We start from the raw sequence: 20,646 nt of genomic DNA, 5'->3' as shown, positions 1-20,646 counted from the left end.
AGACTTCAGAACCTCCAAAGATTTTTCTAGGAACTTTGCAGATGACAATGGGTCCTACTAAATGGGGTGATCACCCAGCCCTCCAGCCTACTTCCTGCCACCTGAGCAACGTGGAGGCCTGTCTTGCTCTCTCTAATCCCTGGACTGGGGTCCTGGCTGTGCAAATAGGTTGCTCACCTAAAGGAATGCTGTCCCTGGAGCCGCCTGAATGTTGGGGCCCTGCACTTACCTACTTCTGGCCCTCTGCTAACATTTGGGGTCCAAAACAAAATAGCAACCACTGTGCAGGGGAGTCCTGTTCAGCTCTACCTGCCATATGCACCCCGCAAGAGCCCAGCGGGGGATAGCACAGATCCAGGGCAGAAAGCCCAGAGCACCATTCCAACTCAGTACCTTTGGCAGTGGCTTTTGAAGAATTTGTGCCTTTTGTGGAATCTAGTCTGCCAAGAGTCACCTTACTATTTCCTTGGGGGATGACAAAATCGGTGCCCAGACGTGGGCATGCATGTGCTTCACGTGTGCATGTGTGCACATATGTGCCTGGCCACGTATCCCAGAGTAAGGTGCGAGGAGCACCATGTTTTCTGGCTGGTGCCCTTCCTTCCAAGGCACTAGGGCTCTCGGTCACATGCTCACTAACTGATCAGCCTGGAGAGGGGGCTGCTTGGTGCACTTTGAAATGGAGTGAAGGAGCAGGAATTGGACAGATCCTGGGGATAGACATGTTTGCCCCAGGTGTCTGGATACCTATGAAAGGGTGGGGCCTTGGCCAGAGACTGGGTGGCTCTGCTGGGCCCCTGGGAGGCCAAGCTGGGGATTGACCCCAGGGCCTTGTGCTTGCAAGGCAAGCACTCTACCAACTGAGCTATATCCCCAGCCCCCAAGCTCCTCTTTAAAGGGGCTCTGTCCCTACCCAGTGCCAGGACCAACAGTGCTGTGGAGAGTGGGAGGTAGCACACTGCCCCAGGGCAGGAGAACAACCCAGGAGTCATGAGAGGCGGCCCCAGCCTCCCGTCTATCCACCTCCTGGTTGATTTTTAACCCCTCCCCTGGCTCAAGCATGTGCCAGGCTCAGAGAGCTTAATAAAAACATGCCACGATAGAGGCAGCAAATCGAGGCCCAATTACCTGGAGATTAACAAAAGCCACTGTCCCCAAGGACCCCAGCCAGACAGGAAACTTGTATGCAGTGTCACTGTCTTGTCTCCTAGCCCAAGTGAGGAACTTGCTGGAATGCAGTCTCCCCTAATAGCTCTTGCTGTGTAACAGAGCCCTCTGGAGTAGACCAGAAACCCCAGCAACAAGCAGTGGCTTCATGGACGCGCCATGCTTGAATCCAGCACCTGTGCCGAGTGCCTCTGCAACCAAGCTCTCAGCGTCCCTTTAAAAAGCAAGATAGAATTCACATACCATGAAATTCTCCCTTTTGAAGTCGGTATTTTATATCACAGCAACCACTTTAAGCTAGCGGTCAACCATAGGTCAACATCAAATGCCCACCAGTGCGCCATATGGACACCATTAGCAGTGTTATTTGATCTGGTACATTCACACTTGTCGGGCTGCTATTTCCCACACTTTGAACTTTCTGTAGCTGCCCACTGTCTCCTTTCAGCCATGCTGGGCCCAGCAACTTGACTGCTTCTCCACAGGGCTATAGTGGGTACACTATGTGCTCTGAGTCGGAATCCCCTACCATCTGACCCCCATGCCAGGACATGGGTTCTGGTTGAGGCTTGAGAAGGACACCCAGTAACCCTGAGCCCCAAGGCACCCAGTATCTGCTGACGGCTTTCCAGAGTCAAGGAGAATTGTGAGGGGTGGATTCAGTTTTGTGAGGCCTGAAGCTTAAAATGGGGGTATGTGGGTGGGGTCTTTGATAAAAAAATGCAAGCCAGGTGTGGTAGGAGGATCACAAGTTCAAGGCCAGCCTCAACAACTTTGTGAAGCCCTAAGCAACTTAGCAAGACCTTGTATCATAATAAAAAATAAAAATGGCTGGGGATGTGTCTCAGTGGTTAAGCTGCCCCGGTTCAATCCCCGGTACCCAGGTACCCAGCCTCCAAAAAAAAAAAAAAGAACAAGTATGTAAAATGGTGAATACAAAATTAGATCTAAGCCAGGCACAGTGGCATGTGCCTATAATCTCATCAACTCTGAGGCTGAGGCAGGAGGATCACACATTAGAGGCCACCCTCAGCAACCTAAGCAAGACCTTCAGCAGCTTAAGGAGACTCAGTCTCACAGTAAAAAATAACAAGGACTGAAGACGTAGTCAGTGGTAGAGCACCCTGGCTTCAACTCCCAGTACTGGGGCAAAAAATTGGGTCTAGAGTCAATTCAAGGAAGCACCCTAAGGCATAGCTTCATTAGCTTCACATCAGCTTCTTCTGCATCTGGGTACTGGGCATCCTGTCTCCCCTAGGGAATGAAGATCTGGGCAGTGTCCATGATTGGCATCTTCCTTATCTCTCCCCAGGAAGCCTTGGCATTCCAGCTGCATGAAACTGCAGTTTTTCTCCTTGGGGCAGAAGTACCCACAAAGGGGGCCCAAGGGCCTGGAGTATTCACCATGCAGCCTGAACAGCAGGGCTGACCAGCTCACTAAGACCCAGACCTGTGACTGGCCCAGGTCTGCACTGTGCCCTCACCCACCAAGCAAACCTCCAGCCCCAGGGTGGGCACATAGAACAGTCGGTCGTCACTCAATTGTAGTGTGAACACGTTTTGCTCTACTCTGAGGGCCTGTCGGCTTTTGATTCTGAGCAAGCAGAATGTCAGGTTCTGTCCTCAGATAAATGTCTTTGGCGAGTCCAAAGGTGCTACCTGGGGACACATTCCAGGTGTGTTGGGCAACAGTGTGGTCATTTCCCTGCTCTGGTTCCCTCATTTGCATCGGTTTGGCCTTCTCTTCTAGCTCGAAGGCCGGCCCAGACTCTCCTCTGTGGCCTTGGCTTGCCCAATGGGAAACACTGTAGAAATCCTCCCAGCCTATTGCATCAGCCGCAAAACACCAAACTCACCACAGCCTGATTAACTGCACAACCCACAGCAAAGCCTTGCCTGGAAAACGACAGTAACCTTCTTTAATTTAAAGAAAAGCAGTCTTCCATCCCAAGGACTTTTCTCCAAGGTTTGGGTCTTGTGTCTCAGCACAGTTGAATTCTCTTTCCTCCATTCTATTTCTCTATCAGTGGCCATGCCCTCTTTCAATTTATTCATTCATTCACTCATTCCTTCATTCATTCATGTCACATGTTTATTGAGTACCTTGCCATTTGCCCAGCACTGTGGCAGCAATGGCCATTCATACTCCATCTCAAGCCCAGCACCGACTTGTAGATGTTGGTGATGGATAAACTCTGGCTCCAAATAACCACCAGCCTCCTGCGCATGTCCAGCCATACAAATAGCAGGTGGACCACGGCTCCGGGAGCCCGATGGTCCTCACCTGCAGACCTCTGCACACGTCATCTCTTTGCCCCAGAATGACTTTCTCCTCCTCTCATTGCTTCTCCAGCTGGAGTGTTGCTTCCTCCTGGCATCCTCCCCTTTCAGCATCCTCTGAAAGGACCATGAGAGGGAGAAGTGGCACTTGCAGACCAAGGGACCCCTTGCTAGTGGACATTAGTCTGAGGCTCAGCCACAGGTAAAAGGGCATTACTGACTGAGTTTTACTTCCAATCCCAGGGCCAAGTCACAGGTGGCCCTGAACACTACCCAGATATTAGCCCAGAGGATATTTTGACCAGAGGTCCCGGGTCCCTCCTCCTTGGCCAGACTCCGCCCCTGCTACTATTCCCTGGAGGTGGGGGAGGATGAAATGGACTCTGGGGGTGGAGTCTTCAGGTCAGAAGAAGCTGAGCCCGAGGGCTTGGCCCTGCTGAAAAGGAGTGAATGTGCAGGTGGCCAGGGGTGTGTGAGCCCTGAACCAGCCCTGTCACATGGCTGGTCCCTGAGTCAGGCCCAGGCGCTGACAGCCACGTGGGCCTGGGCCAGCCCAGCCGTGGGAACGTGGGAATGGCAGGCAGAACCAGACCTCCCTCCACCCCCAAGAGAGCTGCTCCTGCCTGGTCCTGCCAGCCCTGAGCTCCCTGGGGCTGGGCTGGGGTGGAGACTGAGTACTTTTGATCTGGACGGCCATTCCCAGCCATCCTCTATGGTACTGGAGTCCTGAGGACAACTCACAGGGCTTCAGACCAAGAGCACAGATCAGAGCAGTGATCTGTGGAACGAGGCCCTTGCAGAGTTTCCAGGTAATCCTGGGGTGCCAATGTCCTTTACCCCTCCTCCCCTGAATCAGAAGCCCCACCTCAGGGCACGGGGAGGGGGCTGGTGATGCTTTCCAGGGAATGGAGGAGCCTGCTTGGCTCCCAGCCCCCATCCCTCCTGGGCCACAAGAAAGACCCTGGCCTCCACACCTGTGGTACCATCATCCGGCTTCACTCCCTCAGGTTGGGTAACCTGGTCCAAAGTGTGTTCCTAAGGCCTGCTCCACTTCCGACTGCCCCCACACTGGTCCCTGTAGGTCTGGACCCAGGAACAATGAAGCTAGGACAGTGCCATGTGACTGAGCCTTTGCTGCCTGCCTCCACCCTGTGTGCCTGACTCTATTGCCCCTTGCAGACCAGGTCTTCAGCACACACTCATTCAACAAATACCTTAGCCAGGTGCAGTGGCGCATGCCTGTAAACCCAGCAACTCAGGAGGCTGAGGCAGGAGGATCTCGAGTTCAAAGCCAGCCTCAGCAAAAGCGAGGTGCTAAGCAACTCAGTGAGACCCTGTCTCTAAATAAAATACAAAATAGGGCTGGGGATGTGTCTCAGTGGTCAAGTGCCCCTGAGTTCAATTTCTAGTACCCCTCTCCCCAAAACAAAAACAAAAACAAATAGCCTTGAAGTACCTACTGTGTGCCAGACACTATTCTAGGTGCTGGAGAGACAGTGGGGTAGAAGGCAGACAAAATCCTTGCCCTATGAATTGACATTCCAGCAGGAGTTGGGTGAGTAGCAAATATACAGGAAACTAAATAAACCCTAAAGACTGTGTTAGAACAGTGATCCTTAAAGGTTTTGTGGTGAAAAGCTAGTAGTTTTTTTTCCCCCCAATCTGCATTTGGATTTCTGGGCAAGGTCAAATTGCTAGGGAAGATTCATGGCATCTAGCCAGGTGTGGCATCCCACACCTGTAATCTCAGCAACTTGGGAGGTTGAAGGAGGAGGACCTTAAGTTTGAGGCCAGCCTCAGCAAAATAGTGAGGCCCTGTCTCAAAATAAAAGATAAAAAGGGCTGGGGACATAGTTCAGTGGTAAAAACACCCCTGGGTTCAATCCCCAGTACCCTCTCCCCAAAATTTATAGTATCTATAGATGCTACTGTGTGGGTATTTCCAAATGCACACTCCGAATTTCTGTACTTGTGTCCTCTTGAGTGCTGGTCCACACTGTAAGACAAGCTTTGGGGAAAAGAGAGGAGGGCAAGAGGGCTGAGGAGTTTAAAGCTGGCAGAACTGGTGGGAGGTGAGCTGCAGTTTTAAAAGGTGGTGACCGAGAAGGCTTTTGACACAAAAACATTAAAAGAGGTGAAGTAGTGAGCCTCATGCAGATCTGAGGAAGGTGCACTCCAGATAGGAAATAAAAAGAGAGTTCGTAACCTTGCACTTGAATTGGTTGGGGGTTCCTTCTTGAAGGCTCCTGAGGAGTGAGGAGCAGGGACGGGAAGCCGGGCAGGTAAGGCCGCGGGGAGACACCGCCTGAACCCAGCACATCAGACACAGGCCTTTCCCCTGGCAACGTGAACTGTTTGCTGTGCTCAGCCAGCCCACCTCCCTCCAGCTTTGAGAGAAAAGGTGCTTCTAGCCCAAGGGGTGGTTTGAGCCCATTGCTGCAGAGTTGTCGGCCGTAACAGTGGGGAAGGTTCCATCCGTCTGATGTGTTCCTGCGTCTGTATCCTGCCCAGGTTATGTGGCACAAGGAGACACGTGGCAAGATGGTGATTCCTTCCTCCACTGAACGCACTCCACACCTGCCCGTGCACATCCTGTCCCAACACACACTGCCACACCAAAGAGACAGACACAGAATGTACTCATGGGTTTGGCCACAAGCACCCCTGCCCACCAACATCCATCGTAACCCAATGTGAGCATGCTCGCTACACCACGCGCATGCATACATGCGCATACCTGTTCTTGCAGGCCTGGAACCAACCCCTCCCAACACACCTTCCCAGACACACGTGCGCCCCTCCCCCACCTGAACACAGGCCCATCGCCCTGAAGGAGAGTTTCTCCTCGGAGCAAACAGGTGGAAGGGACAGAGTTCACCAAGCAGAAGGCCCATCACCTCTCTCCCGACCTTCCTTTCTGGAGGGTAAGGCTGGGGTGGGGTCAGGGTTGAGCAGAATAGACTCAGCTCTCGGGCGCTGACTCAGGCCAGGAGCAGATAGCCTGGCATTCCTGACAAGTAGGTCACCAGGACTGGCTCACATGTTGGGACCTAAGGTCGACTGGAAAAGATGGGGAAAACCCGGTTGTCATGGAGCAGCAGATTCCCGGCTGAGTTCGGTTCTGTCTGTGCAGTGCCGGGACTGGGGCTGGGGCTGTGTGTCAGCACCAGTGTTGTTGCTGGATGCCGCACAGACTGCCGCTTGGGAGGCCAGCCCTGGGAAGGACGGGTGAAGCAACTGGACATGTCACTAATACTGTAATTTTTATTTTATTTTATTTATTTTATTTTATCTTATTTTATTTTATTTTATTATTTATTTAATTTATTTTATTTTATTATTTAATTTAAATTTTTTATTTTATATTTATGGTTTTTTATTTTATTTTTTGTACCAGGGATTAAATCCAGGAATGCTTTACCCCTGAGCCATAACCCCAGATCTTTTTTTTTTTTTGAGACAGGATCTCGCTAAGTTGCTTAGGGCCTCACTAAGGTACAAAGGCTGGCTTTGAATTTACAATCTTCCTGCCTCAGCCTCCTGAGATGCTGGGATTACAAGTGTACACCATCACACCAAGTATATCATGATTTTTTTTTTTTTTAAGCAGGTCTGTGTGCTGGGTACTGTGCTGGGCATTCTTTGCATATTATCTTGGAGGATACAGTCCTGCAGGTTAGCTTTTATTGATTTCACTGGGGAACTGAAGCTCAGAAGCCTTTGATAAACTATTCTAGATCCCCAGCTAAGAAAAGCAGAGGTGGGATCTGAGCCAAGACTCTGGAACTCAGACTCCTTCTACATTATCGTGTCAAAGCTGGAACTTGCAATTGTGTTTGTGTGTGTGTGCGGGTGTGTGTGTATGAATACATGTGTCACGGGGAATTAAACCCAGAACAACTCTACCATTGAACTTCATTCCCAGGCCTTTTTATTTTTTATTTTGAGACCGGGGTCTTGTTAAGTTGCCCAGGCTGGCCTGGAACTTGCAATCCTCCTATCTCAGCCTCCCAAATTGCTGAGATTACAGGCATGTGCCACCGCACACAGTCAGAACTTGTCTTTTCAAACTGTCACAAACAAGAGGAGCCTAAGGAGGCAAGAAAACTAAATGTGATATTGTGGATGGTATCCTGGGACAGGCAGAGAATAACAGGGAAAACCAGGGACATCTGAATAAAGTATAGACTTTAGTTAATGATTATGTATTGTTATTTGTTCACCAATTTGTGACAAAGGTATCATACAAATGCAAAATGTTAATAAGAGGGGAAACTGGGTGGGAAGCATGTAGTTCTGATAAGCTTGACCTTGATGCAACTTCTAATCAGGTTCCACGTATGTCCTGAAAACAGAGCTCTTAAGCTGCACCCTGGGGGCTGAGAGGAGTGTTAAATGAGATAGTAGATGAAAATCCCCAAGCATGATGTCTGGCATAGAATAAGTGTTCAATAAATTAGGACATTAATATTTTATGCTAAATTTTTAATTACTTTTACAATTATTCTAGGAGGAAGTCAACTCCCTCATAGCTTCATTTTACTGGTAACTTTAAAAATCAGGCTGGGTGTAGGGGCACATGCCTATAATCCCAGCAACTCCGGAGGCTGAGGCAGGAGGATTGCAAATTTCAGGCCAGTTTGGGCAATTTAGCAAGATCCTGTCACAAAATAAAATGGGCTGGGGATGTAACTCCATGGGAGAGCACCCCTGGGTTCAATCCCCAGCATCCCCCCCCACCCCCCACACACACCAAGTCTATCAGTCTTCCTCAGTAGGTGCCAATCCAAGGCCCAAAGAGAATGAGGTATGCCCTAGAGCAGCTCAGAGGACACCACCTCTGCCTCCTACTTGGATAAGCAAGAGAAACAGTTTTCCATTGTCTCCCTTAAGGGTGAGGAAAATGCCCTCCCTCTTCTCCCTCTGGAACAACCAGCACCATGTCAGGCTGGCTTTTGACTCACAATAAGGACAGTCCATCACAACACAAAGCCCTGCCTGCCAGCTTCAGGAGTGGACCCTGGTTCTTCTCTCCCCCTGTGGTGGGAATTCCTCTCTGCATCCTGGCATGGGGCCCTGGTCCCTTATCTCTTCCATACCAGCCTTATCGGTGAGTCCACCAGGAACACATTCACGTCCTGCTAGCAATGAGGGTGCATGAAGAGATGGCCTTGGCCCTTCCCTCCCAGGAAGTAGAGCAGCAAAGCCAGCAGGCCCAGAGCTTTGGACTACAATGCCCTTGAGACCAGGGCCAGCTGTGTCCTCAGCCCAGAGGACTGAGAGCTGAGCACCTTCCGTGGACCAACATCCTGGATCACCTCACAGTCCTTACTAATACTGTCCTTTCCACACGGTCACAGTCAGAGTTGACTGAGACCTTGAAGGAAATTGACTGTTTTTGTTTTGTTTTATGGTACTGGGAAAAGGGGGACAGAACCCACAGATGCTCCACAACTGAGCAACATCTACATAGCAAGACCCAGTCTCTAAATAAAATGTAAAAAAAAAAAAAAAAAGAAAAAAAGGGCTGGGGATGTGGCTCAGTGATTAAGTGTCCCTGGGTCCAAGCACCAGAAACGGTGGGAATACTGGACCCTCATTTCCACCTGGTGTAGAAACCACTAGAGCAAGAAGCAGCTGCCTCCTTCAAATGAGGATGTCCCTCCAGGTGGCCAATGTTTCTACCCCACCAAAGTGACACCTGCGGTGTTATTTCTGTCTCTATCAGCTTTAGGTGAAGATATTTGGCATGCTGTTCCCTATGCCTGGAACATTCCCTCTGCCACCCCCAATCCTGTGTCCTGATAAATCCTTTAGATCCTCCAGGAATTAGCATAAGTCACCTCTTCAGAGATGATTTCCCTGACTACCCCAGGCTGAGTAAGGTTACCCATTGTATGTTCTCATTGCAACCTCATAAAACTCTTCACTGCTGTCACTAAGGAAGTATTTGTGACAATTCTCCCTTACAGAAGAATTCCACTTAATAAACACAAGAGGAATGAGGAAATATAAAGTCACCGTTAGGGTGCCAGATCTCTGAAGGCAAGATCCACCCATGGATATTAAACCTACTGGGTGAAAGTTTAATAAACATGGTATTTGGGCCGGGTGTGATGGCCTACGCCTGTTATCCCAGTGACTTGGGAGGCTGAGGCAGGAGGACCACAAGTCTGAGGCCAGTCTCAGCAACTTAGCAAGACCCTTTTTCAAAATGAAAAATATGAGAAAGTCCCCCTGGGGTTCAATTGAAAGAAAGAAAGAAAGAGAGAGAGAGAGAGAGAGAGAGAGAGAGAGAGAGAGAGAGAGAGAGAGAGAGAGAGAGAGAAAGAAAGAAAGAAAGAAAGAAAGAAAGAAAGAAAGAAAGAAAGAAAGAAAGAAAGAAAGAAAGAAAGAAAGAAAAGAAGGAAGGAGTGGGGGGAGGGAGGGAAGAAAATAAAGAAAGAAGGAAGGAAGGAAGGACGGACGGAAGGATAGATGGTATTTGGATGGTATTCTCCCCAAATAATTTTTTGTGGGTGTATGTATAAGGGATTGAACCCAGAGGTGCTTAACCACTGAGCCACATCCCCAGCCCTTTCTATTTGCTGTCTCACTAAGTTTCTTAGGGCCTCACTAAGTTGCTGAGGCTGGCTTTGAACTTGCAATCCTCCTACCTCAGCCTCCTGAGCTTCTAGGATTACAGGAGAGCATCGCCATGCCTGGCTCTTGCCAAATAAAATTTTAACTATAAAGAAGAAAAATAGTGAGCTTAGAGTAGAGAAACTGAGCAGATTTTACTATAACAAGGTTAACATCCACAATAAGACATCTTGGAACCCTGATACAATGCCCTGAGAAGAGTGGATCACTTTCAAGGTATCTTTCCCAATAAGGTTTAACCTTGATCTAATGATGAGAAAACCTCAGACAAACCCAAATTGAGGGACATTCCATAAAACAACTAACCAGTCTGAAGGTCATGAGAGACAAAGACTGAGGAACTGTCACAGAGTTAACCTTGGAGAGTCCCCTCTCTTCCCTCCAGCCAACCCTTGCCCTTTCTTCCAGGAAAAGGAGTCCAGGACTGCTCAGGAGAGGTCGGGTTGCCGACATTCAGACACTCGGGTGGGAGGAAAATCTCCAGCCCTGCACCCAGCACCATAGGAAGTGAAGTACTGGCTGCGTTATCCAGGGTGTGACTTCGAGTCTGTTTCCTCATCTGTGAAATGTGGGCTTCCTGGAGCTGTTGTAAGAACCAGGAGAGTGATTTGCGAACCTCCAGAAGCTATGTCATCACCTGCCAGTGCACGGGCAGCCCTCGGCTCACTCATTCAGTCGCGGCTTCACCCGTGCAATGGCCAACTTGGCTTTGTTGACTCGAGCAGTGTAGCAGTTCTTCTGGAATCTTTCTTCATCGTTCTCCAACCCTATCCAACCATGAGCTTTGAATGGGAGCTGCCTTCTTAGTTCCCCCTCATGGAAGGTCTTTTCTTTTTCTTTTCTCTTTGGCAGTGCTGGGATGGAACCCAGGGCTTCAGGCATCTAGGTAAGCACTCTACCGCTGAGTCACACTCCCACTCTTTTCCTGGGATTTTTTTTTAATGTGAGATGGTAAAGAAATAGATTAGTTCCCCTGTGAATTTGGAGCCAGAAGCTCTGGAGTCATAGATGGTTAGGTCCCTCACCACAGGAAGGAGGGAGAGCAGAGACGGAAGATGCAAATGAATACTGGTCGGCACCTCAGTTCTAGCCGTCTCTGAGGCCCCCAACACACACACACACCCTTCCTGCAGTTATAAGACTTTCTTTTCTCCTGAGATGGCATCTGGAGAGTGACTAGTATTCTGCCAGCTTTGGAAGCAGGAGGGAGAGCAAGCCTAGCAGAGGTACTCATTCCTTTCCCAGCTTGCTCAGGAACTGGTGACTGGAAGACACTCTGTGACAGCAGTCAAGCCCTTCCCAAGCCCTGAGCAGGAAACCCTCTTCAGGATTCCTCTTCAACTGGGATAAAAAAAAAAAAAAAAAAAAAAAAAAAAAAACTTCCTTTCAGCCAATCTTGTAACCAAAGGAATTCAATTAAGACAGTGGATGTGTCTAATGTTTATTGAGTAATTCCATCTGCCAAGTCCTGGAGACACAGCAGAGAGCAGAGAAGTCCTAAATCCTTTCTTCTGGAGGGTTATGATGCAGAGACGACAACAGGCAGAATGAAGGTGGCCACCACAGCTGTGGCTCAGAGCAGGCCACCCGGCTTTGCTTAGAGGCATCCACAAAGGCCTTACAGGAGGCAGTGCCTTCCCTGCATCTGAGGCCTATGTGTGAGTTTCCTTGGGGACAGGGAAACTGAGAGGGTTCAGAGGGTCCTGAAAACAGTGTAGACAAAGTCTTAACAGCTCCAATAAAGGTGCAAGGTGTGAAGGGACACAGCCTTTCTGGGACGGGGCCTCGGGGGAAAAGGAAGCAGGGTGAGACCAAAGGGCCTCTCCCACCAGGGTTGAGAGCAGGCCCAGGATGGGCGGTTGCTGGGGAGCTGGGTGCAGGGAGGGTCACGTGCCCCTGGAGGGCCACTGCACCAGGCGACCGTGGGGGCTGGCAGGGCTGCTTGCAATGTGCTAGTGTGGCAGCCCAGTTTCCACCAGTTCACTCTACCCTGCACCTGGGGACACTTACCTGGACATGGCCAGCCAACAAGAACGGAGTCCAACCATGTTGACAAGTTCAGCTCCTCAAGCCCCCTCATGCCTGGGACCTGTCTCCAGGACAACGGGGCGGGCCAGCCCTTCCGCCCATCCTGACTGCCCCATTCTTTGGCAGCACAGCCAGATGTCCCACGGTGGGTGGCCTCACTGTGGGTCCCATGCCCTCTGCTCCCATGAGAGCCCAGAGCAAGCTGCCCGGCCATGCACGGATCTACTCACAATTTTAAAGGCAACAACAAGTGAACCCTTCAGTTCACGTGGGGAGTAGGCAGAGAATTTGGAGGAGAGGACCTCCGTGGAGGCCTCCTCACCTGAGGTGGCAGAGGCAGCCTCCTTCTTGGGGCTAGAACCTTCTTTCTTCAAACAGTCTCTGAGCACCAGCGACCAGGCTGGGGCTTAATGCACCATGCAGAACCCACCATCCAGGAGCAGCCAAGAGTTTAACTCATGTAAATCCATCATGGGGACACAAGAACTGGTGGTCAGCTCAAGGCTAAGAGGCTTCCTGGACACGTGTAGCCAAAAATGTGATCAGAGATCAATGGACATCACAGAGGCCATCAGGAAATGGTGGGAGCCAGTAAAAGCAGAGGTCAAGTAGCCAGAGAGTCTGCAGAGACTCAGATACATCTCCCAGAGCCCCAGTTACCCTCTCAGACTCCAGAGCACCTTGCCCAGCCTCCTGGGCAGCAGGATCTTGTAACTGGTTTCCCCCTGGCTGTGAGAGGCCCAAGGTTGAGGCCTGGCTTCTTCCCACTGCAGCTCCAGCTCCAGCCTAGGCCTGGGTGGGGCAGAGACTGGGAGAAGGGGTTGTTGGTGAATAAATGGCCATGTGATGGGCCCTCAAGAGGACTTTAAGGAAAGCCGGCAGTGGGCATGGGGAATAGGACGAATCCAGAGACGGAGGAACAGGGGGGCAGAAAAGCATCCCAAGATACGTGCTGAGTTCAGATCAGGAGAACTTGATCTAAGACAAGTTCAGAGACAGGGGAAGGAAACTGCTAGAGAATCCCAGCAGAGGAGGCCAGAGCAGGGAGGACAGAGATGCAGGGAGGGGATGGCCCTGCCATATGGGAACATATAGTAAAGGGGGTTAGGACAAAGCATGAGGACCCAGGGTCTCCATCACCGAGGAATAGCCCTAATGAGAACAATATAAAAGATCTCACGTCTTTCCTGAACATATTTGGAACGCCCATAATGACCAAATCCTCATATCTAGGCTCAGGAAACCCTCAGGAGAAGGGCAGCCAGGACCCACACTCAGGATGCTGGGCAAGATGGCACCTGGCAGAGCAGGTGGCCCCTTCAATTGGGTGAGTAGGAAATTGGGGACTAGGGGCTGTTGCCATGGCATCCTCTGCGACTGCAACTTCTCAGTGTTGCTTCTGGGCCCTGCCAGCTGGTTAGTGGCAGGAGCTTCAGAATTGCCTGCAGGGTGAAACTTGCAGCCTGGATGAGAGTCAGGGCCTCTCCTTTCCTGAACAGCAAGTGGAGGTTGAGCAGGACTCAGATGGGCCCTGGGGTGGCCTTTGAGTACTACACTCAAGTGCTTGGGATGTAGGGAAACAGTGAGAGGCGTGATTAGAAAAGGGGTTGAGACCATTATGGAGGGTCAAGTAGGTTGAGGCCAGTGCTGAGTGCTGTCCGATTGTCTGCAGGGTACCAGGGAAGGTACACAGCAAGGAATGGCAAGGTCAGGTTTGCATTCTTGGAGAGCTGTACTCACTCTGCCTGCCCTAGCATCTTCCACTCTGGCAGCTCTGGCCTCCAGCTGTCAACAGTGACTATAGGAAGGATAGGAAAGGGAGCCAGGAATGGGAGGTGGCAAGTTGCCCATGCACAGCCCCACCTTCAAGGGAACCCACTCCAGCAGATTCCCTGCTGGGAAGTGACCATGGAAGAAATTAGGAGCAGACTTTTCCAGACCCAGAATGGAAGGGAATGGGAGGATGCATGGCCACAAGCCTTGACTTCTACGAGAAAGCCATCCTCCTTAGAAGCCCTTTGGCTTCTCAAGGTGCTGAGCCTAGCCTGCAATCCTTCCCCGCCCTGCTTGGTCCTCCCAACCCTGGTTTCCTGTTGGGCTGGTCTGGCCAAGCTAGAAGGCCCCAAGGCCACATTTTAGGCAGGCCCTCCCCTGTGCCTGCGTCAATAGCTCTGCCCGCCTCCCACCTCAGGTTTAAGCAGGATGCTCATCCTGGGCTTGGCTCCTCATCAGCTCCCCATCACCTGTCTGGCAGTCTGGGTTGGGCTGTACTTCCGAGCCATGTCCTGCCCCATTCCCACCACTGCCTTAGTTCAGTATCTGCCAACAATATTCATGTTCCCACGACCCACCTTAGCTGAGTTACATGACCATCCCTCTGTGCAAATTCAGCTGGCAGAATCCAAAAAGATGCACAGAGCTGGCAGGGGACTCCCCAACTCTCTCCATTGCACAGGCTCCCTGCCATCCATCACGTGCCACCCATCACACTCCCCATGACAAGGCTGAGCCACAGTCTCTAGCACTTTCTCTGTGCTCCTAGAGGGAGAATTTTATAATGTGAGTACTTGGGGACCGGTGATTCATTCCTTCATCAGCAAAAGAATGACCCAGTCTGTAGTTCCCCACAAAAAGGGAGAAAGGTTATACCAGGGACAGGTCCAGAGGGTCACGAGTGAACAGGGATTCACATGTCCAAGCAATTTTTCAATCTAATACTGTGCTCAGCCGATGGTCAACAGCCCTGCACTGGAGCAACTGACTAGCTAGAGGTGAATGACAAAAAATTGACAATCTTGCAACAGGTGTTTATGAAATAGGACATAGAGTTTCCACAGGAACACAGACTTGAGACCAGGCATCTTGGGGGAGCCAGAGAATGTCACAGTAGAAGAGCATCCAGCTGAGCCTGCAGGTTGTTGGCCAGGTAAGGAAGGGGAGGCCCTAGTAGAAGTGCCAAGGTCCAAAGGGAGGAGCTGCAGTTACGGGGACTTCAGGGCTCTAGGGGCCAAGCCCTGGGGGAAGCCAGGAAAGGGAGCTGCTATAGCGGCGGAGGCACCAAGTGCACCATGTGAGCTATGCTGTCCTCCTAGGACTCAGCCAACCTGCACTCTGCTGAGCACATAAGGAACTTATTTTGCAAATGAGCATCTGAGGAAGAGAGTGGCCAAGAATTTGACCAAAGTCACACGGCACACCAGGTACAAAGGAGATCTAGACTGTCCAATGTCCAAACTCTAGGCAATGTTAATAGTTGTCATCTGCATGTCATACATAAACACAACAGATTAGTTGGTTACATGAATTTGGGAAGTGCTGGGTTTGATGAACACAGCAGACTGCAGAACTTGTCAGAGCCTCTATGTGCTAATAGAAAAGAGGCAGGCATTTGATCACAGGTTCCTTTTGTCCCCTTGACACACACACACCCTTCCTGCAGTTATAAGGGGTCTCTGAAGACCTTCTGATCTGACCTGTGGGGTAAGAGACATGATTTTGGCTTCACACTGTTTGTTCACTTTGGAATTGTCCTTTTTTCCTTTTTCCTTACAATCAGGAGGGTTGATTCTTAATGGAAGGTTTTGCAGGAGGTTGAGTAGAGAATGGGAGAAGCTGGCACTCTCTCCTTGGCCTTGTGTTCTCTCCTTCCGAGTTTTCCTAGAGCCCAGCCCTGGTCTCTGGGAAAGGGGCATGTCAATCAGTCCAAAGATGGCCCCAAGGCACACCCTGATCAGGATGCTGGGCAATCATGTCACTCCCAATGGGCCCAAGCTGCCTGGGGAGAGGGGATGGAGAGAGAAGAAAGGGACTGTCCGGCACAGTGGTGCATGCTGCCTGTAATCCCATTGACTCAGGAGGCTGAGGTAGGAGGATCGCTAGTTGAAAGTCAGCCTCAACAACTTGGTGAGGCCCTAGGCAACTCAGGGAGACCCTGTCTTTAAATAAAATATAAAAAAGGGCTGTGGCTGTGGCTCGGTGGTTAAGTGCCCCTGGTTTAAATTCCTAGTATGGAAGGAAGGAAGGAAGGAAGGAAGGAAGGAAGGAAGGAAGGAAGGAAGGAAGGAAGGAAGGAAGGTAGGGGTGACTGAGGCCATCAGATCTCCATGACCTGTGACCCCACCCTATTTTTGGATGGGCTAAGGGTTTGGATGGCTGGGCTAAGGCTGCTGTGCCCTCTGCCCTCTGGGCAGGACTGGGATAGGATGGCTTCCTCCAGGGTTCTGACCATTGCATCCTTTCTTCTTCAATGAATTAGTCCTTTGATATGGCTGTCCTTTGAGTTCAGAGAGGTGGCTTTTCCTATCTCTGCTGGGATCCTGGGAATGGAGTTGCTTGGCTAGCTCATGACAGTCTCAAGAACTGCTCTCCACAGAATGAAGATCCTCAGAAAACTTGGAATAGAATCACCATTTGACCCAGTTATCCCTCTCCTCAGCATACACCCAAAGGACTTAAAATCAGCATACTTATCAATGTTTATAGCAGCTCAATTCACAACAGCTAAACTATGGACCAACCTAGGTGCCTTTCAACAGATAAATGGATAAAGAAAATGTGGTACCTATACACAATGGAGTATTACTCAGCCATAAAGAAGAATGAAATTATGGCATTTGCCAGTAAGTAGATGGAAGTGGAGACTATCATGCTAAGTGAAATAAGCCAATCCCCACAAAACAAAGACCAAATGTTCTCTCTGATGTGGGGATGCTAACACACAATAAGTGAGGGTGATGAGGAATAGAAGTTCACTGGATTATACAAAGGGAGGGGGAATGGGAATGGGAAAGACAGTGGGATGAATCAGACCTCACTTTCCTATGGTCATACATGAATACGCGACCAGGGAAACTCCACATCACGTTCAACCACAAGAATGGGAAGTTGTATCCCATGTATGTGTGACATGTCAAAATATATTCTACTGTCATGTGTAACTAAAAAACAAACCAAAAAACAAACAAACAAAAAAAAAAAAAAAAAAAAGAAACAACCCTGCTCTCCAAGGTCGCCAGGCCTCTTTACAAGCACCTCCTGCCTCACTACCTGGCATTCTGTGACCCTCTCCCTCCCTTGGCTTCCAGGAAGGACCAGGGGCCTCAGAACCTCATGCATCTGCTCTCTGAATCCCTGCTGGCATGTTAGGTATTTTTACAATTGTTCTAAACTCCATTATCTCAGCGTACTGAACGTGCTCGGGGGATCCTGCTGACTGGGTACGTGACTGGCCACCAACTGTCCTCACTGCCTTCCCTCCAGGGAATGCCAGGGAGACAGCCCAGGCTGCTGGCCCCACCAGCCATCCGCTGCCCTGTCCTGAGGCCCCAGCCCTGGGAAGAACAAGATGTTAACAAACATGGAAGGGAATGGTCTTGGCTGCCTGGGATAATTGTAAACACTGAATAGTGTTTCAAAGAAAAACAAGAGTAAAATTGTAAAGTCGAAGAGCTGGGAGAAGCGGAGTGAATCTTCCTCCTTCTCTCAGGCCCGCGCTACCACAGGAGTGATTTTACATTTATCTGTATTATTACTTGTTCAGTCCATTCAATGAATATTTACTGAACACACACGACATGCTGGGCACTATTCTGTATGCTTGGACTACATCCCGGGAAGCTGGCAGTAAACAATTAGCACCATAAACAGGGAAATGATGTTACTGGCATGTTAGGCCATGACTCCGGGGGTCTCAGCAAATCAGGTACAGCCACTTGCTCCCCGAAATCAAGCGGAAAATGGTGAGAAGCAGAAAAGGAGACCTTAATTGATAAGGTCACATTGGGAAGGCAAAGTGAGGTCCGGCATTTCAGCCCTGTCTTCCAGGTGCTGACATGAGCTTTAGGTTTAAAAAGAAAGAATTAGGACAGGGCGAGAGGTGCAGAACTGAGCTGTGGTCCGATTGCTCGTTCGGGTCTGGTTCTGGGAGATGGCTCCAGAGGCAACCTTGGGAGAAGTCCTTATCTCTCTCTCTCTCTTTTTTTTTTTTAACATTTTTTAGTTGTCAATGGATCTTTATTTTATTTATTTATTTATTTATATGCAGTGCTGAGGATCGAACCCAGGGCCTCACACATGCCAGGCAAGCGCTCTACCACTGAGCTACAACCCCAGCCCAAGTCCTTATCTCTTGAGGGGGTAGTTTCCACTAGCTGCCCCAGGTGTTTATCCTCAGACCTGGGATCCTGGGAGGGGGCATTTGGGTTCCATTGCTCCTGCTTGTGGGAAGTCTTATCCTGGGGTGATGTGCCTGCTGGCCTCCTGCTGTTCCTGGAAGGTGTGGGATAAGGACTAAAGACTTCTAGGCCACTCCAGGGTTCCTAAAGAGGGTGCTACAAATCTGGCCTCTGTCTTGAAAATGGAAAAGATGGACTAGGTAAATTTGGGTTAATAAACTTTGCATTGCTAGTTTTTAGATGAACATTCTTTAAATAATTAACATGCCTATGTGCTGAGCTCAGCAGGGGACTGACCCACAGTTTAAGGTAAGAAAGGGGGCAGATAGGAAATAGAGGTGCCCAGAGCTTTATCCTGCTTTCAGCGGCCCATTGTGCACGTGCAGGCCTAAATGCAGAGTCACTGCCTTCAGCAAAGGCAGCCTCTCCAAAGTCCTTGTGACAATAACAGAATATGTCCTTGATTAAGTGTGCAGAAAAACAGAGGCAGGAGAGACAGCAGGGGGAACCGGAGCTGAGGGTGGAGCTGGTTGTAGCCTTCAACAGAGTGAGCAGAGGGGACCTCTGGGGAGGAACATTCCAGAAAGAGCTGTAAGCGTGGAGACCTGTGGGAATAGGCAGGAACTGGAGCAGAGCATAGGGGAGGCTGGTGGGAGAGGAGATGAGGGAGGTCAGGGGCATGTCACGGGCTCACTGTAAGGACTTTGGATTATAAGAGAATGAAATGGGGAACACTGCCAGGGAGGGAGGGGCACAATTGTTCTTCATGCGCGTGAGAGGCCCAGGAGGGCAGCGTCAGTCTGCAATGCCATGCCTACCACAGGGACCGGCAAGAGCTCAAAAATTCCAGTGGAATGAATGAATGAATGAACGGATGAGTGAGCACAGGTGGGAGACTGTGCCCACTCCTTCCCAGAGAGATAGGACTCTAGGTACATTTGGACAAATATACTTCCAGTCTGGATGAGTTCACATTCATGTTGCCTGGGCACTTTTTCAAAGTCCTCATTCCTAGATATCTTTTCCCCCAAATCCTGATTCTCAGGTTGGAGGGCAGGAGTATCTCAGATGGGACCCAGCTTGAGTACATGATTCTCACACATACCCACTCCCAAATGAGAAACATCCATCGAGACATTCTGGGACACTTCCAAATACTGACACCTGGCATCCCATGCAGCCCATTTAATGAATGAACAGATGTTTGTTGATTGAACTCATCCCATGTGTACATGCATGAGTAGAACGAATTAATTGCTCTTTTCCATTTTCAACTCAGATATTTGGAATTGTACAAATAAACGGCTTTTCAGAGAATAAGCATCTTCCAGCTGTTACCTCCTGTCCCCCACGCCTGCCCCATGATCTCTTATCTGGATCTCTTCTGTTTTACTGGGCTTGACCTGATCTGCCCTAACCAAGGGGAGCATTGGGATTTCAGGAATTCTGAAAACAGGTTGGTCGCCTGTGTAACTCATTGTGTTTCTGCAGTGCACTGAGCCGCAGGGTCCCTCCTCAAATAAGAGGGTTGTTGAAGAATGAGGTTGAGCTGGATTGCCCAGTGCCCGCCCCAGAAAAGGATGCCAGCCTCAGCTGGAGAGGCGGGGTGCCACAGGGGTGGAGGCAGCCACTCAGTCCCCTTCCCTTTCCACCCAGGAGGGGCCCGCCCCACATTCCAGGGGCAGGGACCTAATGCTGCCTGCAGGAAACACTGGGTGCTAGGGCCGGACGGTCCCACCCCTTTCCTTCTCGCTTTGTCCATCTCGGTCCAGCTGGCCCACTCCAGAGCCTGGGGCTCCAGCTCAGGGTAGTTGGGTCTCACAGATGGCCCCTTGCTTGCAGGTGTTGGTGGTCAGAGATTATTGCATGTAAACAGCAAAGAGCCCCTGATTATCTTGACATACTTGAAATAAGCAAGGCCATTTTTTTTCCCTCTTCCCAGAATTCAATAAAGGCCAGAGATTCCACAAAGCATCTGACTCAACTCTATTTTCTCCTTCCTCTTCCTTTTCCACCATTGTGACCTTGAAAAGACAGCTCAGAATCTCTGGCTCTGCAGCCAGGCCTAATGCTGCTGCCACACCTGGAGGCCAGGAGGTCCCTGATCTGAGTGGAGGCAGGGGCTCACCTCGTGCCCCCCACTGAGGGGGAAACTGTATGGCAGCAGTGCAGACAGCTTGAGTAATTAAAAGCCCAGCACAGAACTCAGGTGTCCAGGGTTCATGTCCTGGTTTCTCCACTATCCACTCTGTGGCAAAGGGTTATCTTCTCTAAGCCTCAGTTTCCTCATGTGTAAATGGGTGTGTCAATTATTTCTCCTAGGAAAGCCATGAAGATTACATGGATAAAGCACAAA

The 20,646-nt window shown here is 50.1% G+C and overlaps 1 long non-coding RNA gene across 4 annotated transcripts; it reads left to right on the top strand.

Moving 5' to 3' along the window:
* The first annotated feature begins 3,793 nt into the window (after positions 1-3,793).
* Positions 3,794-20,322, top strand: LOC306671133. 4 transcript variants are annotated; one of them, XR_013766597.1, is made up of 4 exons: positions 3,794-4,256; positions 10,498-11,747; positions 13,351-15,317; positions 19,570-20,322. It is a non-coding gene; the product is annotated as an uncharacterized lncRNA (long non-coding RNA). The 4 variants fall into 4 exon arrangements; XR_013766598.1 differs by having other exon boundaries at positions 10,498-15,043; positions 15,210-15,317; XR_013766599.1 differs by having other exon boundaries at positions 10,498-15,317; positions 19,570-19,746; positions 20,133-20,322.
* Positions 20,323-20,646: the final 324 nt, after the last annotated feature.

Source organism: Sciurus vulgaris (genome assembly GCF_902686455.1).
Source record: "Sciurus vulgaris genome assembly, chromosome: 10".
In the NCBI taxonomy this organism is placed as follows: domain Eukaryota; kingdom Metazoa; phylum Chordata; class Mammalia; order Rodentia; family Sciuridae; genus Sciurus; species Sciurus vulgaris.
This window is presented reverse-complemented; position numbering and strand designations above follow the sequence as displayed.